We start from the raw sequence: 8,384 nt of genomic DNA on the forward strand, positions 1-8,384 counted from the left end.
GCAGTTAAATGTCAAGATTGCAGTTATTAGTGGCCTTGTCTATTATAAAAGTAGAGTGCATATTAGTTACACATTCATGCAAAGAGTGTATGTAGTTAAAAATGTTATTACAAGTGGTGATTCATTATAGTAGTCATAATATATTAAACTTAGCTAAAAATCTAGTATGTCATTCTCAGACCAAGAAAATTGATAAACAGTATTGCTTTATTTGTAACGTAGTGGTAATTGAAAATATCATATTAATGAAAATATAGCATGCATTGCTAACGAAATCTATTAGAGAAGTTTATTTAGTGTAGGGCTTCTCTTGAATTCTTGTTACCTATTGATTGGTGACATTTGGACACCTATTATCGAGGGTTTTTTTTTTTTTTTGCAATGCTAAAAAGATAGTCTTCAAGTAGGAGAATATTGAGGTGATAGATGTACATGTGAAATGCATATAGCATTTCTTAATAAGAAACAACTCTCTCTCTCTCTATCTATCTATCTATCTATCTCACTCCTCTTATTCTTAAAATATGTGAAACATAGTTTTCTTATGTTTTGGCAAGTGCTTTCTCTTGAGTGTGTGTTGTTTATAAAGTACAAAATATAAAGAAAGAGCAAGATGAAATTATTAGAATAATTATAAAATAATTAATTAAAAAATAAGTTAGAACTTCAAACTTGTTTGGATATGACTGCAAATGAAAAGGAAATCGAATCTTTCAGTTAGGGTGATGTGGGGACCCAGTTACTATCTTTGAGATAGTTCGTGCCCCTTAGCACTTTTAACTAGTGGGGTATGTTCCTCGACGCACTATTTTCAAGATATAATGCCTAGGTTGGTCTTTCTGTGGCATACATAAGCCTAAATAAACCCAACACCCAAATACTAACACGAGAGAGATTCATATGCCCATTAAAAAAAGAGCTTTTAAAAAAATAAAGATATTGTAGTGTAGAAAGTGCTACTGTACATTCTGTAGAAAGAGACTTGAGAATGGCTTTTATATAGGGCACTAGGGAATGAAAATTTTCAAGGAGAGTAGTAACAGTCAAACATTTTTTACTGTTATTGATGGAAATTGATGGGCCAACAATTATGGATCCATTAGTCACAATGATAATGGGCCACATCAATGCACATGAAAAAAAATAGCTTGGAAATGTCTGCACATTATTACAATTTTTTTAAAAAAGAATTTTTAAATTTTAAATTATTATATTAATGCACCATAACACATTAATGCACACTTCAATTTAAAAAAAGAAATTCATTTCATTTGTATTAAAATTTCTCACTTGTTTTTTTTAATGGGCATTACAAAATATTACTTTGCATAAATAAACGCAACAAATTATTTTAACTCCACCTAGTGAAACGTGTTTGAACTATATAAAAATAGTGAACTTCATCTTAAACTACCTTTTTAGTGTCATCTATACATGAGATACACATAGTAGTTAAGAGTTTAAATGGTATTTAGAGTTACACTTTGCACCATGCACCTTTACATGAATTTTCATTAGTGTTTTAGAGAAACAATCTATATATTCTCATAGGTAGTGGCCCTACTTTCACACTTATATAGGTGAGTTCATCAAAGGTGTCTTTATAACAATTATCACCCCATCTTATAGGTTATAAACTCATTAAGGGATAAATCAAACTTAAACCCCATTATAGAGAACAACATTACTTACATCATCTAGAGAGACTCAACGAAGTGATTTCTCTTCAATTTTGTAATGTATTTCAATTAGGAATTACATATAAAAAAATTACTATTGAACCTAATTCTTTGGATCTTCAGTCCTTAGGTTGGGTTACTATTTTCATTGATTTATTTTTATATAAGCTCAAACCTCATCTCTGTTAATGTTTTCCATGCTTTTTCTCTAGCCAAGCATTTTATTAAAGGATCTGCTATATTCTCACTGGATGTATAAAGTCTAGAGTTAAAATATAAATTTCAATAGTTTCCTCATACAACCATGTCTTAGATGAATTTGTCTATATTTTTCATTATAACACTTGTTAACTCTTCTTATAGTTTTTAAGCTATCACGGGAATGGATGTGGATGAAATTTGTTCCATTATAGGAAGGGTATATCAATGAAAAGGGTTTTAATCCATTTCGCTTCCTCACTAGCTGCTACCAAAAGAATCTAGTTTAGATTCTATAGTGGAATGAGCTATACAAGTCTTTTTTTTTTTTTTTTTAATTTACGCAAAACAACTCCACCTGTCATGTTAAAGATAAAGCCACTAGTAGAATTGGAATCATAAGTCCTTGAATTCTAAACTACATCACTATATCCCTTTACTACAGTTGAAATCTTTGGTAATGAATAATAAGATCTTAAAAGAATATATATATATATATATATATATATATATGTTCTTTTAAGATACCTTAAGACCATGTAAATGTTGCGCAGCATGCCAACAACGCAATGAACAGAGATCTAATCTTCGGTCTCACCCACAAACAATAAACAGAAAGAAATATAAACTAGAAAAAAATATCAAAGCATTCTAAACATACTACAAGACAAGATATACGTGGAAAAACCCCAATAAGGGTAAAAAACCATGGATGCAAACTTCCACTATGAAGAAAAATGAAGATTACAAGGTAATATACTAACCTCTCCCTTAGAAGTACATAGAAAATCCTTTGCCCACACCTTATAATTATTTCTCATATCTTAAAAAAGCCCTAGGGACACCTATTTATAGTTTAGGCAACTTCCCTTTCGCACCCTTGCGAAAACCGACTCAAAAATCCACAGTCCGTATCAAATCCGGAAACGAATCTGCGTAACCTCGACCGGTCGAGCAGGCTGCTCGACTGGTCGAGTGGACCCCTCGACTGGTCGAGCATGGGCCTCAATCGATCGAGTACCATGGAACCAAAAAACCTATGCTCGCTGGACTTTGAGTCGAGCTAGTCCAAAACTGGTCGAGTGGGCCACTCAACCAGTCGAGCAGGACTTGACTGGTCGAGCGGCCGTCCAGATGTGGCTCCACATCTCAACAATCTCCCACTTGGAAACACATCACCATAAACATTTGTCTTCTTCATCCGGAGTGCACCACCTCCCCATCTTTAAGCTTGAAGACCAATCAAAGCTAAACAGAGCTTCAGCTTCTCCCGTGTGACCGCCTTGGTCAGCATATTTGCAGGATTCTCACTTGTATGAATCTTCTCTAGAGCAATCGATCCATCTTCCAGTAACGAGCGAATGAAGTGATATCTGATGTCAATATGCTTGGTCCTTGAATGAAAGGTTGAATTCTTAGCCAAGTGTATTGCACTCTGACTGTCACTGTATAACTTGCAATCTGCTTGCTTCTTACCCAACTCTTCCATGAAACCTTGCATCCATACCATCTCCTTGCATGCTTCTGTAGCTACAACATATTCTACTTCTGTCATACTGATAGACACTATCTTTTGTAACTAAGAGACCCAACTGACTGCAGCACTACCTAGAGTAAAGACATAACCTGTAGTGCTTCTTCTGTTGTTGATATTTCCTGTCAAATCTGATTCTACGTAGCCTTGTAGCTTGATGTCCAATCCACCATAGCACAACCATATATCCACAGTACTACCAGGTATCTGAGGAACCATTCAAAGCTTCCTAATGTTCCTTCCCGGGGTTTTTCATGAACCTGCTAACAACTCCCACTGCTTGAGAAATGTCTGGCCTCGTGCTCACCATAGCATACATGAGACTCCTAATAGCTGATGCATATGGGACTTTAGCCATGTAGTCCCATTCCTCCTGCATCTTTGCACCTTGCTCCTTAGAAAGCTTGAAGTGGTTGGCTAATGGAGTGCTAACCAGCTTAGCACCTCCTATATTGAATCAATCAAGTACCTTAACTATATACTCTGCCTGTGACAAAACTAGTTTCTTATTTTCCTTGTCACGCTTTATCCTCATGCCTAGAATTTGTTTTACAGCTCCTAAATCCTTCATGGCAAATTCTCTAGACAGTTGTCTTTTGAAATCTGAGATGTCCTTCATGCTAGAACTGGCCGCAAGCATGTCATCAACGTATAGAAGAAGAATAATGTACGATGTATCAAACTTCTTTAAATAACAATAGTGCTCAGCATGACATCTCCTGTCACGCCCCAAACCTGGGGACGGACAGCTTCCCTGATGCCCCGAATTCGGCACTCGACTTCCATACACCAAGTCCCGAGTTCAGCGCACCACAAGGAAGATTTTTGACTAGATTTTTTTTATATACCTAGTAATACCTGAGCATGAAGATCCATGATCAAACTACCAAGCAACACTCTCCATCATAAGTCTCGATGGTTATAAGTATAATGCTTTACAAAAGATACGTAACGTCAACATTGCCCAAATAGAATAATAGATGCAATGCATCAAGAAAGCTAAGTCTTCCAAGCTACTCCAACCCTGAAAAAAATGGGGAAATAGGAGGCTTAGGTAAAAAGCCTAGTGAGTACACACGTGTGTGCAGTGTGTCCTACATGCAAGCAAGATAAATATGCTACAAGGAAATCATACCACAGCCATAAGCATATTACATGCATCCGTAATCACATCATCATCATCATATTGTCATGCCATAATTATACAATATCGAAAATACTGACAAGTCCATGAGTCATACAATATCAGAGTACGCAATATAAATCAGTATGTAAATGAGGAGTTATAAAGAGCCAAATATCAGATGTCGAGGATGCAATACAATATGTGGTGCGAATGAAATGACTATGCTGGAGTGAGGTCGGGATGGTAGTACGTAGTATCGCAGACTATGGGGTCTATCACAAGGGACTTCTATCCAAAATAGTCCCATACCTAATTTGGATAGTCAGACTCAATGTGGTAAACTCCTGATCTCAGGTTAGTCGCGCGCCTCAACCGAAATCCTGGCCATTGCGAAGGTACACACAATAAATAGTTGTGCACCACCCGCCCATGTGAATAGTGAATGAATGAATGAATATGTAACTCCTGCTCAATAAGTCCACATATCAGTACAGTTCATCTCTGGGATCATCACCGGAGTTTAGTACACTTCAAATGGCACTGTCTCTCTCCCAGCAGCACAGTCCAAGTGAGCGTAAGAAACCTCACTATCCGCCTGACCAATAGTCTGCCAATACCTATCCGGCACGTCGATAGCGGACACATTTACGAGCTGGTCAAACTCAGCCTAGTAATGCCCCCTACCCTCGGGCGGGTAAGGCCACACCCCCTCCCAACCGACCACGACACAGTGGGAGACGCGGCTTCCTGGTATTCGGCACTCGGGCACTCATGTATCCACTCGGTCTCAACGTTGGGGCGTCTCCTGGCCTCGGAGGTTTAGCGATTTTCACCCAGGGACATCTATGGCGCCTGTATACTAGAACCAAATATTTTCGGTATCCCATCTAGCCATCCACGATATGCCTGTGGAGGCTACAGCCCTGATGTCGCTAGGGCACACAATGCAAGATGCATGAGTCATACAATCCAGTCATGCATCAATCTTGCGCATACCGTACACTCATGTGAAATAACCTCCGCCTATCAGGGAGTCTCATAGTAACATGCTCAATGACATATGCAATGATTAACTACATCTCATAACGAACATGCAGATGATGCGTATGGGCATGTATCATGATGTTATGCTATCATGTACTCGTAATCGGCATCGTCAATTGGAATCGGTGAGAATGGGCCTAACAAGGCCTAAAGGAAGGTCACAATATGGACATTCAACCATCATTGCCCGTCAATGTGGACATTTAACCAACATTACTCCTAAGGAGTGACCCACATAAACATTAATACATACATCATGACGAAATCACACATCACGTCCTCATATACATCGCTTTGGGTCTCTCGCAAGGGTCGCACATTCATCGCATTGGGCCTCACTCGTGGGCCGCATATACATCACATTGGGCCGTATCATATGGGCCTTACACATCGCTATGGGCCTCGACACATGGGCCAAGAATACACCACATCAGGCTTCACAACCCATGGGCTTCAAATACACAATAGGTGGGCCCTACACATGGGCCTCAAATACATCACAATGAGCCTCATCATATGGGCTAAAAATATATCTCAATGGGCCTTGCTCATAGGCCATGAATACATGGCTACACCAATTATGATAAGTCTTATACTACAACCACTTCACACGTTACATAGTTAATGGCTCATATTTAGTGCTGCATAGTTAAGGGCCAAGAGCCACGTTTCATTGTACCATTTACAGTTTAGTGATCATAGCGTATAGAATCCAGGACCTTAATAGCATTAGCTTGGGTAATATAACTCTACATCACATTCAGTTAGTGTACAACTTAGTTATACATGATTCAAGTAGCGGTATCTATATCGATAAGCACAAACCTATGTCATTGAATGGCCATCAATGCCACTTGATTTCATACGGTTAGGTGGCCTTGTACGTATTTCACATTCATATAATTAGATGACTACGTATACTACATATACTCCACTATTGCCTATGATTAGGCGGCTATATATACATCAAATACCTACATGATTAATGGACCAAATAGGTATATCACACCCTTACACCACTAGAGTCTACATATTTATTATAATTAAACATGTTTAAGGGTTTAGACACAAGTCACATGATCCTATTACTTAGGACCATACTCTAACCAAAGTGCCAAGTGATCAAGGGTTGTCCACAACCAGCCCATTAAAGGGATTATTCATCATTACTTTATAAATTATAATACTAGTTCGTCATATGTTCAACACATGGAGATTACCAACCCTTGTCGAAGAGGCCCAATGGTTGGCCCAAACAAGGCTACCACTGATGGGCCCATATAGCATTCACTTAAAATGGGCCTTAACATTCTTCGACCCACAAATAAATAGAATTTACAATGAGTTCTATATGGTGGAGCTCATGGGGCTTTCCCATGAGGTTAAGTCGTATGTGACTCACTTAAGACTTAGGTCTACTTTGATTTTAGCACAAATTCTAAAATGATATGAGGAAGTGGATGGTCCGCATGGATTAAATAGATACCCCATGGTGGCCTTAGGTTGGATTCAGTAGTTAGGTCCTTATTCTCACAACCTTGTATTATATGATCCAATTCAGGTTGGATTGGCTATTCTTTGGGACAATGCTCTAAAGGGGACCCGGTACATGGGCTAGATGGGTTGAATATGTAATACATCATCAAGATGACCCATAATAAATTTTTTTAGTGATGAGAGTTCAATTTATATTATTTCATAATATCCGGCTCTCTAATCATTGGATGGGCCTGCTTCATGGTAACATATCGTCAAAAGGGTTAATAAAATAGATAAACGATGAGGATCTTAAATATATATCATGTCATAGCCATGGTAGATTAAGTGGCATAACACCTGCATCAAAGTGGGCCATACCACACACAAGTTGAGAGGTTTACCCTCCATTAAATATTCATAATCGGGTCTACAGAGATGTGGTTCATAAATCCGACCCATCCATTATGTGTGTCCCACTTGGTTAAGGGGTCAGACCAAGTTTTAGATACATCCATATTTCAAGTGGACCTAACAAGTGATTTTACATGCTCGAGCTTCGAATTGTACGAATGGTTCAAGGAGATCAAAGTTACATGGGTCCTAAAGTGATGTATTTATTATACCTACACCTTTCATTTACTTCTAGAGATCATTTTAGAAAATTATCTAAAAATGAATCATAACCAAAGATTATCTGGACCTCACCTCAATTAGCAGTGAGGATAATGATTTCACCGTTAAATCATTCATAGGGCCCTCCATAATGTTTATTTTCCATTCGATATGTTCATAAGGTCACCAAGACCTGAATTAAGGGGAAATACAAATTTCATATTAGTCCAAAACTTCTTACCCAAAAGGGTTCCATTGGTAGATATTTAATCCTTGCTGCTTTTGTAGTGTGGCCCACTTGATAGTTAGATCTATCTTATTTTTCTTCTCAAACCTTAAGACAGGCTCACCAAATGGATGAATGGTTTAGATATAACATATACCACATGATCAGACCCATGAAAATTGCTGATTTATTCAGCTTCATGAATTTATTTTTATTTTCATTTTTTTGACAATGTGGGCCACATGAGTTCCGTGTACGGCTGAATTTTGAGGGTGACCCATTTTTAAAGGGGACCCATCAAATGCACGGTACTGATGTTCGACATACATCAAGGTGGGGCCTGTGGTGGGGCCCATTTTCTTCCAGCGTGAATAGCAGACGCTGCTTGCTGCAGCATCAGATGCTGGCAGCAACAGCGTCAGGCTGTTTTGCAATTTTTTTTTATTTTTTATTTTTTATTTTTTCATATTTGGGCCCCATAACAGG

The sequence above is a fragment of the Magnolia sinica genome, chromosome 1 (assembly GCF_029962835.1).
Source record: "Magnolia sinica isolate HGM2019 chromosome 1, MsV1, whole genome shotgun sequence".
Lineage (NCBI taxonomy): Eukaryota > Viridiplantae > Streptophyta > Magnoliopsida > Magnoliales > Magnoliaceae > Magnolia > Magnolia sinica.